Here is an 11,002-nt window from a genome sequence, read left to right on the forward strand (position 1 = left end):
TTTGAACATACCTGTATCTGGTTTAATTCCCTTTGGCCGCAGATACTGCCCGGCCATGGGGAAGCTCAGAGACAGAGTGTGGCTGCCTGGTGTATGGGGGTGGGGGGAAGCATAAGCAATGCAGCTTCCCTAGGCCACACAGCTTCCCAGCCCTGTGCATTCATGCAAAGAATCATAGAATGATAGAAGATTAGGGTTGGAAGGGACCTCAGGAGGTCATCTAGTCCAACCCCCTGCTCAGAGCAAGACCAATCCCCAACTAAATCATCCCAGCCAGGGCTTTGTCAAGCCTGACCTTAAAAACTTCTAAGGAAGGAGATTCCACCACCTCCCTAGGTAACCCATTCCAGTGTTTCACCACCCTCCTAGTGAAAAAGTTTTTCCTAATATGCAACCTAAATCTCCCCCACTGCAACCTGAGACCATTACTCCTTATTCTGTCATCTGCTACCACTGAGAACAGTCTAGATCCATCCTCTTTGGAACCCCCTTTCAGGTAGTTGAAAGCAGCTATCAAATTCCCCCCCCCCCATTCTTCTCTTCTGTAGACTAAACATCCCCAGTTCCCTCAGCCTCTCCTCATAACTCATGTTTTCCAGTCCCCTAATTATTTTTGTTGCCCTCCGCTGGACTCTTTCCAATTTTTCCACATCCTTCTTGTCATGGGGGGCCCAAAACTGGACACAGTACTCCAGATGAGGCCTCACCAATGTCGAATAGAAGGGAACGATCACGTCCCTCGATCTGCTGGCAATGCCCCTACTTATACATCCCAACATGCTATTGGCCTTCTTGGTAACAAGGGCACACTGCTGACTCATATCCAGCTTCTCGTCCACTGTAACCCCTAGGTCCTTTTCTGCAGAACTGAAAAGGCCAGGGACAGTCAGGCTGTGAGAGGAAAGTACCATCCTGTGCCACTGAGTTTCTCTGTTCTGCACCTCTCCTACCTACCCCTTTTGTCTGGGGCTGAAAAGGGCTTCCTGCCAAACCCTCTGCTTAGAACAACCTCCCAGCTACTGTTTACTGAGGTGCCTCCTGGGCAAAACCTCCACCAATCCACCCATGCTGTGAAATGCATCAGCTAGAGCCAGCGCACCTATCTCTGTGTGGTCCCCATGGCAGGGATGTGTGGCAGGGAAGCTGTTTACAGCAGACGGTGTGTCACAGGTGTTACGTGCACACTTACAGCTCAGCATGTGTACACTTACAGAGCTACCGCTATGACAAGAGCAAAAAAACGCGAATGTCCCACCTGGTTATCTGAATTCTGGGGAGGCTGAAGTGTCAATGAAAATTCAATACAGGTCAAATTAGTCTCCAGAAATCTTGTCTATTAAACGTGAGCACCAGCTAGTGCACTGGAAAAAGCATTGTGACAGCCTTCATCCTTGTTAAAGACAGACAGCAGGAGTCAACGTTTGCCATCTATTCACTACTGTAAACAGGGGCTAATGCACAGCTGCCTACGGGATATTTATGGGACATATTGGTTCCTATGTCAAGAAACAAATGAGCGTGCTCAAGCGTGCAAGGCACCCTGTATCATCCACTCACAGTCAGTGGGAACCCCGGTCATTCAGCACTCTGCATCACTAGGTCTGTAGCAAATTCTGAGGGTGGACTGCAGCGAGGCAGTGGGTGAGGATTCCATATAGCATGCAGGTGCCATTGAGGGAGTACCTGAGAAGGCAACAGATTCAGAAACCTGACACAGGAAAAGGCCAAGAAAACATTATTGTCAAAAGCAAAACTAAATGCAACCGACATGATTTCAAGGTAATTGTGTGCTTGAGCGAACATAGGCTGGCAGCCGTCAGAATCTTTGTAGTGATCCCAGTTCCTGGCAGTGCCAGCTTAACTCAGTAGCTCAGTAATTCCAACAAACCCATATATTTGTTTTGGCAAGGCTGGCAATTGGCAGTAGTTTTGTTTTGTCATCTTTGCAATCAGCTACAACTGGCTAAGCTGGTACATACTCATTATGCGAGGATCCCTGATGTGTGTGGAGTACATGGCAAAGCATGCTCTTGCACTGAGGCATCCTGATAACACTGCAGGGAATCAGCACTGCATAAATACTTTGTCTCCAAAGGGAGGGATCTTGTAGCGATCAGAGATGCCTGCCATGTTTAATCTGTTATCACAGGAAAGCCCTAACTCCTACTGCCACAGCTGTCCTTGATGCAAAGTCTAGAGCCATATTCAACTGCATTTACAAACTGAAGCCCAGAACTACTATTCAGGAAAAGGATGCCCAGGTCATGGTGTCAGGAGAGCTGGGTTCTGCTTTCACTTCTGTTACGTACCTTAGGAAAGTGATTTAAACTTTCTGTGCCGTATTTCCCCATCAACACAAGCGAGATGATGATAATATATACCCACCTCTCAGGAGAGTTGTGAGACCACATCCATCACTGTTCACAGACATTCTCAGATGGCAGATGCTATAGAAATGTCACTCGGTAACATACATTAAATAACTAAACAAAGGGTTCTTGCCAATTCTTTCAGAGACGGAAAGGGAGAATGTTGGCTGGGGGCAGGTGCAGTGATGGCAGACCCTGTATAAACTTCCCAGTACAGCTCTGACTAAAGCACCTTCGCACTCAGTCACCACCGGGGCTTGCCTGGGCCTTTCTGAAGGGAACAACCTACCTACTGGGCTGCCTTACATGTGCCTGGCTAGCAGGGATTAGCATGAGGGCACCCAGCTCATTTCATATTTTATAATACACATGATTGAGCACAGATGTGGTAGGACAAAAGGCTGTGTCCGTGTGACCAGCAGTACTCTTCCACAAGCATGATTTATAAATGCAAAACTGGAGGTAAGAAGGAGAGGGACTTGCAATGAGTGAAGTTTTGTTTAAAATCACTATAAGAACATCCATGCTGGGTCAGACCAATGGTCCATCTAACCCAGCAGCCCATCTTTCAACAGGGGCCAATGCCAGATGCTTCAGAGGGAATGAACAGAACAGGGCAAGTATCGAGTGATCCATCTGCTGTCGGCCATTCCCAGCTTCTGGCAGTCAGAGGTTTAGGGACACCCAGAGCACGGGGTTGCATCACTGACCATCTTGGCTAATAGTCATTGACGAATCTATCCTTTATGAACTTGTCTAATTCTTGTTTGAATCCAGTTATACTGTTTTCCTTCAGAACATCTCCTGGCAATGAGTTCCACAGGTTGACTGTGCATTGTATGAAGAAGTACTTCCTTATGTTTGTTTTAAATCTGCTACCCGTTAATTTCATTGGGAGACCCCTGGTTCATATGTTATGTGAAGGGGATAAATAACACTTCCCTATTCACTTTCTCCACACCAGTCATGATTTTATAAACTTCTGCCATATCCCCCACTTAGTCCTCTCTTTTCTAAGATGAACAATCCCAGTCTTTTTAATCTCTCCTCATATGGGAACTGTTCCATCCCCCAAATCATTTTTGTTGCCCTGCTCCGTATTTTTTCCAAGTCCAATAAATCATTTTGGAGATGGGATGACCAGAACTGCATACAGTAGTCAAGGTGTGGGTATACCATGGATTTATATAGTAGCATTCTGATATTTTCTTTCTTATTATCTATCTCTTTCCGAATGGTTCCTAACATTCCATTTGCTTTTTTGACTGCTGCTGCACATTGAGCAAATGTTTTCAGAGAACTATCCACAAAGTTTACCACTTTTTCCAGATCATTTATGAATATCTTAAACAACACTGGCCCAGTACAGATCCTTGAGGAATCCCACCTCTCGCCATGGTGAAAAATGACCGTTTATTCTAACCCTTTGTTTGCTGTCTTTTTACTAGTTACTGATCCATGGGAGGACATTCCCCCTTATCTCATGACTGCTTATGAGCCTTTGGTGAGGCACCGTGTCAAAGACTTTCTGAAAGTCAAGCGCACTCTATCAACTGGATCACCCTTGTCCACGTTTTCTGACCACCTCAAAGAATTCTAGTAGCTTGGTGAGGCATGATTTCCCTGACAAAAGCCATGTTGCTTCTTCACTAAAATATTGTGTTTATGTATGTGTCTAATAATGTCTGTATGAAGAGATGTCCCTGATCATCTAGCAAGGATTCAGGAGAGCAAAATGGGAGGTGTTGTGTTATATATAGGCAAATTCATGTATGGAATTTGAGGTCCATATAAGAGAGAGAGCCAGTGGAGTGCAAATAGGAGACTGAACTGGCTTTGATCTACGGAGGAGAAGGTGGTTGAACAAGGGACACAGAAAGTGAAGTCTGCCCCCCCCGGATTTGAACTGAGTGAAGATTAAAAAAGATACTGCGGGGGCAATCTGAACCAGAGACCAGGTAAACTTTATAATCTACATCCCAGTGGCTAATAAAGACAGAATTATTGTTAGTGTAATTAGAGTGTCATAATAGCCAGAGTGAATGCTGCAGGGAGGGGAGTGAACACTGTGATGGGATGAAAAGCCTTTGCACAGCAGCCTGCAACCCACTCTGCTCGCAGGAAAATGTATGTAAGAAATGACGCTGTGATCATGTGCAATCACAGCTCCTTGTCTCTCATTTCTTCACTGACTGTAGGAGAGATGGAGAAGAAAGGGTTCCAGGAAGAGCTTTATGAAAGGTTCCTAAAACAGGTTTACAAAATCCAACTTGCTGGCTCTCCTGCACTAGGGCTTTTGTTCCTTTTCTTTTAGCCAGTGCATAAAATATCAGCAGGCTTTTTCTCCCCTAATTCTCAAGACAATTTTGCAAGGCCATGGTCACAATCACAGGTGGCATTGTGCTCAGAAAGTCTCTGTGTTATTGTTACTTCCCCACCTTCCCCTATCCCTTTGTTTATTTCATCATCCTGTTGTGTCATTTCTCTAATCTAAATTGTGAGCTCTGATACTGGGCTTGGATTTTTAATCCCTAGTTACACAGTGCCTAGCACAACAGGGCTCTGACTGAAGACTTAGGCACATACTGTGATGTAAACAATGAGTAATAACCAGATTAAGCAGTAGACTAGGGCAGGGGATGGGTTGCTCAGCACTGCTCCATACAGTGTAAGTAATGGCCATTTGGAACTACATATGCAAAAATCTTAAATCAGGGAATCAGTGTTGTCGTGCTGGGTCATGACTGTGAGTGCCAACCTCAGGGCAGACCCCCCAGACTGAGTGTAAGGTCTATCATGAGATTTCACCCACCCAGTAACAGATGGGAACTCCTGAAGCACTGTAAAAGTCTTACCATGGAGCCACAGACCGTCCCCTTGGGTACTCCAGTCTGTTGTACCATCCAGGCAAGCTGGAGTTAGTGACAGTTGGTTGCCATACGTCAAAGATCTCAAAAGATTCACATTGCTTCCAGTCCCAAGAGACCAGTCACTTACCCTGTCTCAATTTGTATCTCAGACCTCATACCAAAGACAATACATATAGCCAGTCCTAGAGTAAACTAACTAAGGATTTATTAACTAGGAAAAAGAAATGAGATTCATTATAGGTTTAAGCAGGCAGCCTATCTAGACAAATGAGTTACAGTCTATGGTTCCAAAAGGTTACAGAGCTGTAGTAATTTGCCAGCACTAAATGTCTTTTAGGGCTAACCCAGGTTGATCCTTGAAATCTTTGCTTTTCTTTCCTAACTCCGGCCCTATGAGAGTCCAAAGAGTAAAAGAGATGAAAAATTTTCATGTCAGCTATCTTTATTTCCTTCTTCCATAATTCATGTTGATGGGACAAGCTTTCTTGCAGGTAGCACCTTCATGGGAGTCAGAGGGCCATCAACCCAGTCTTTGTATTGTGATGTTTCATAATGGCCTGTTTAGTTTTGATGGTCCTTCTTGATGCATGCATGACTAGGAGAAGGCAACAGTCCCCTGATTCCAGGAAGAACAGCCCTAAATGGTGGAGAAGAGTAGAGAAATCCATCCATACAGTGATCCAGCGGTGGTGGAACATTCTCAAAAGTGGGAGGGACATGGCTTCTGGTCCCCCACCAGTTCTGATGCCCTTGGAGTGATCCATGCATTTGTCACCTCCTGGCTGGATTACTGTAGCTCATTGTATCTGAAATTGAATGTGAAGATGATGTGCAAGCTCCAGGTGGTACAGACTGTGTCTGCCCGCCTTCTGCATGGCTCAGGCTGCTGTGAGCATATCAGGCCAGTGCTCTCTCTCTACTGGACCAGTCAGCTTCCATTGCCAGTTTAAGGCCTTGTTTCTCATTTCTGAAGCAATTAATGGATTAAGCCCCACATCCTTGGTGACCAAATTTTGATCTATGAACCATTGTGACAGCTGTGGGTTAGAAATGTGGGTTAGAAATGTGGCTCTGGGAAGAAGGATAAAGGAGTTTGAGGCGCAAGTGGTGTTCTCGTCCATCCTCCCCGTGGAAGGAAAAGGCCTGGGTAGGGACCGTCGAATCGTGGAAGTCAACGAATGGCTACACAGGTGGTGTCGGAGAGAAGGCTTTGGATTCTTTGACCATGGGATGGTGTTCCATGAAGGAGGAGTGCTGGGCAGAGATGGGCTCCATCTTACGAAGAGAGGGAAGAGCATCTTTGCGAGCAGGCTGGCTAACCTAGTGAGGAGGGCTTTAAACTAGTTTCACCGGGGGAAGGAGACCAAAGCCCTGAGGTAAGTGGGAAAGCGGGATACCGGGAGGAAGCACAGGCAGGAACGTCTGTGAGGGGAGGGTTCCTGCCTCATACTGAGAATGAGGGGCGATCAGCAGGCTATCTCAAGTGCTTATATACGAATGCACAAAGCCTTGGAAACAAGCAGGGAGAACTGGAGGTCCTGGTGATGTCAAGGAATTATGACGTGATTGAAATAACAGAGACTTGGTGGGATAACTCACATGACTGGAGTACTGTCATGAATGGTTATAAACTGTTCAGGAAGGACAGGCAGGGCAGAAAAGGTGGGGGAGTAGCACTGTATGTAAGGGAGCAGTATGACTGCTCAGAGCTCCGGTATGAAACTGCAGAAAAACCTGAGTGTCTCTGGATTAAGTTTAGAAGTGTGAGCAACAGGAGTGATGTAGTGGTGGGAGTCTGCTATAGACCACCGGACCAGGGGGATGAGGTGGATGAGGCTTTCTTCCAGCAGCTCGCAGAAGCTACTAGATCGCACGCCCTGGTTCTCATGTGTGACTTTAATTTTCCTGATATCTGCTGGGAGAGCAATACAGCGGTGCATAGACAATCCAGGAAGCTTTTGGAAAGCGTAGGGGACAATTTCCTGGTGCAAGTGCTAGAGGAGCCAACTGTGGGGGAGCTTTTCTTGACCTGCTGCTCACAAACCGGGAAGAATTAGTGGGGGAAGCAAAAGTGGATGGGAATCTGAGAGGCAGTGACCATGAGTTGGTTGAGTTCAGGATCCTGACACAGGGAAGAAAGGTAAGCAGCAGGATACGGACCCTGGACTTCAGGAAAGCAGACTTCAACTCCCTCAGGGAATGGATGGGTAGGATCCCCTGGGGGACTAACATGAAGGGGAAAGGAGTCCAGGAGAGCTGGCTGTATTTCAAAGATTCCCTGTTGAGGTTACAGGGACAAACCATCCCGATGAGTCGAAAGAATAGTAAATATGGCAGGCGACCAGCTTGGCTTAACAGTGACATCCTTGCGGATCTTAAACATAAAAAAGAAGCTTACAAGAAGTGGAAGGTTGAACAAATGACCAGGGAAGAGTATAAAATGTTGCTCCGGCATGTAGGAATGAAATCAGGAGGGCCAAATCGCACTTGGAGCTGCAGCTAGCAAGAGATGTCAAGAGTAACAAGAAGGGTTTCTTCAGGTATGTTGGCAACAAGAAGAAAGCCAAGGAAAGTGTAGGCCCCTTAATGAATGAGGGAGGCAACCTAGTGACAGAGGATGTGGAAAAAGCTAATGTACTCAATGCTTTTTTTGCCTCTGTCTTCACAAACAAGGTCAGCTCCCAGACTGCTGCGCTGGGCATCACAACATGGGGAATAGATGGCCAGCCCTCTGTGGAGAAAGAGGTGGTTAGGGACTATTTAGAAAAGCTGGACGTGCACAAGTCCACGGGGCCGGACGAGTTGCATCCAAGAGTGCTAAAGGAATTGGCGGCTGTGATTGCAGAGCCATTGGCCATTATCTTTGAAAACTCGTGGCGAACGGGGGAAGTCCCAGATGACTGGAAAAAGGCTAATGTAGTGCCAATCTTTAAAAAAGGGAAGAAGGAGGATCCTGGGAACTACAGGCCAGTCAGCCTCACCTCAGTCCCTGGAAAAATCATGGAGCAGGTCCTCAAAGAATCAATCCTGAAGCGCTCACATGAGAGGAAAGTGATCAGGAACAGTCAGCATGGATTCACCAAGGGAAGGTCATGCCTGACTAATCTAATCGCCTTTTATGATGAGGTTACTGGTTCTGTGGATGAAGGGAAAGCAGTGGATGTATTGTTTCTTGACTTTAGCAAAGCTTTTGACACGGTCTCCCACAGTGTTCTTGTCAGCAAGTTAAAGAAGTATGGGCTGGATGAATGCACTATAAGGTGGGTAGAAAGTTGGCTAGATTGTCAGTAGTGATCAATGGCTCCATGTCTAGTTGGCAGCCAGTATCAAGTGGAGTGCCCCAGGGGTTGGTCCTGGGGCCGGTTTTGTTCAATATCTTCATAAATGATCTGGAGGATGATGTGGATTGCACCCTCAGCAAATTTGCGGATGATACTAAACTGGGAGGAGAGGTAGATATGCTGGGTAGGGATAGGATACAGAGGGACATAGACAAATTAGAGGATTGGGCCAAAAGAAATCTGATGAGGTTCAATAAGGATAAGTGCAGGGTCCTGCACTTAGGACGGAAGAACCCAATGCACAGCTACAGACTAGGGACCGAATGGCTAGGCAGCAGTTCTGCGGAAAAGGACCTAGGGGTGACAGTGGACGAGAAGCTGGATATGAGTCAGCAGTGTGCCCTTGTTGCCAAGAAGGCCAATGGCATTTTGGGATGTATAAGTAGGGGCATAGCGAGCAGATCGAGGGACGTGATCGTCCCCCTCTATTCGACATTGGTGAGGCCTCATCTGGAGTACTGTGTCCACATCCACACTTCAAGAAGGATGTGGATAAATTGGAGAGAGTCCAGCGAAGGGCAACCAAAATGATTAGGGGTCTGGAACACATGACTTATGAGGAGAGGCTGAGGGAACTGGGATTGTTTAGTCTGCGGAAGAGAAGAATGAGGGGGGATTTGATAGCTGCTTTCAATTACCTGAAAGGGGGCTCCAAAGAGGATGGATCTAGAGTGTTCTCCATAGTAGCAGATGACAGAACGAGGAGTAATGGTCTCAAGTTGCAGTGGGGGAGGTTTAGGTTGGAGATTAGGAAAATCTTTTTCACTAGGAGGGTGGTGAAACACTGCAATGCGTTACCTAGGGAGGTGGTAGAATCTCCTTCCTTAGAAGTTTTTAAGGTCAGGCTTGACAAAGCCCTGGCTGGGATGATTTAATTGGGGATTGGTCCTGCTTTTGAGCAGGGGGTTGGACTAGATGACCTCCTGAGGTCCCTTCCAACCCTGATATTCTATGATTCTATGACTCTATGAAATCTTTTGTCATCACATTGCCATCTTTAGGAAATGTTGCAAAGATTTCCGCTTGAGAATCTTTCCACTATACATGTCACTCTCAGTTTGAACATCCCTTTTATTCTCAAAACCCAATCCATGAGCGCTGACTGTGTGGGTGCTCCGGGGCTGGAGCACCCATGGGGAAAAAGTGGTGGGTGCTGAGCACCCACTGGCAGCCCTCCTATCAGTACCTCCCACTCCCACAAACGCCTCCTGCCTGCCAGCAGGACCCGCTGATCAGCGCCTGCCCCTCCCTCCCCGTGCCTCCCGCCCACCACAATCAGCTGTTTCATGTTGTGCAGGAGGCTGGGGGGAGGAGCAAGGATGCAGCACGCTTTGGGGAGGGATGGGGTGGGAAGGGGTGGGGTGTGGCATTGAGGGAAGGGGGTGGAGTGAGGGAGGGGCCTGGGGCAGAGCTGGGGGTCAAATATCCCCTGGCTCAATGAAAAGTTGGGGCCTGTGACCCAAGCAACTCCTCCCAATCTTCCCCGCCAAAACAAAACAAAACACAAAAACATACCCCAATCAGAGTTTTGACCCCATAAAGGGAGATGTGCCAGAGACTCCATGAAGTCCACCAGGGACTTCGCTATTCTATTGACATTATGTGGAAGGCACTCGATACTATAGCGATGGGTGGCAGTATAAATCCCTAACATAGATTAACGGGGGGAAAATAGAGGTAGAGCTCGACGGCCTCCCTATACATCTTGAGCAAAGGTAATGGAGCCTCTTGCAGCTGCAGTTCTGGATTTGAACTTCACAGGACAGAATGATCCACAATGTCCTTATTTAGTTTATCTGGCTTTACTGAGCTTGTTTCAACAATATCTCTTTGGGGTTTTTCCTCCTACACAGAATCATAGAAATGTAGAGCTGAAAGTGACCTCAAGAAATCCTCAAGTCCAGCCCCCTGCACCCAGACAGGTCCAACTAAACCTGGACCAGCCCTGACAGGTGTTTGTCCAACCTGTCCTTAAAAACCCCCAGTGATGGGGACTCCACAGCTTCCCTTGGAAGCCTGTTCCAGAGCTTAACTACCCTTATAGTGAGAAAGTTTTTCCTAATATCTAACTTCAATCTCCCTTGCTGCAGATTAATCCCATTATTTCTTGTCCTACCTTCAGTGGACATGGAGAACAATCAATCACTCTCCTCTTTATAACCACCCGCAACATATCTGAGGACAGTTATCAGGTCCCCCCTCAGTCTGCTTTTCTCAAAGCTAAACATACCCAGTTCTTTTAACCTTTCCTCGTAAGTCAGATTTTCTAAAGTAAGTCAGATTTTCTAAACCTTTGATCATTTTTGTTGCTCTCCTCTGGACTCTCTCTGGTTTGTCCACATCTTTCCTAAAGTGTTGCACCCTGAACTGGACACAGGCCTCACCAGCCTAAGTAGAGCAGGGCCATTACCTCCTGTGTCTT

The sequence above is a fragment of the Caretta caretta genome, chromosome 9 (genome assembly GCF_965140235.1).
Source record: "Caretta caretta isolate rCarCar2 chromosome 9, rCarCar1.hap1, whole genome shotgun sequence".
Lineage (NCBI taxonomy): Eukaryota > Metazoa > Chordata > Testudines > Cheloniidae > Caretta > Caretta caretta.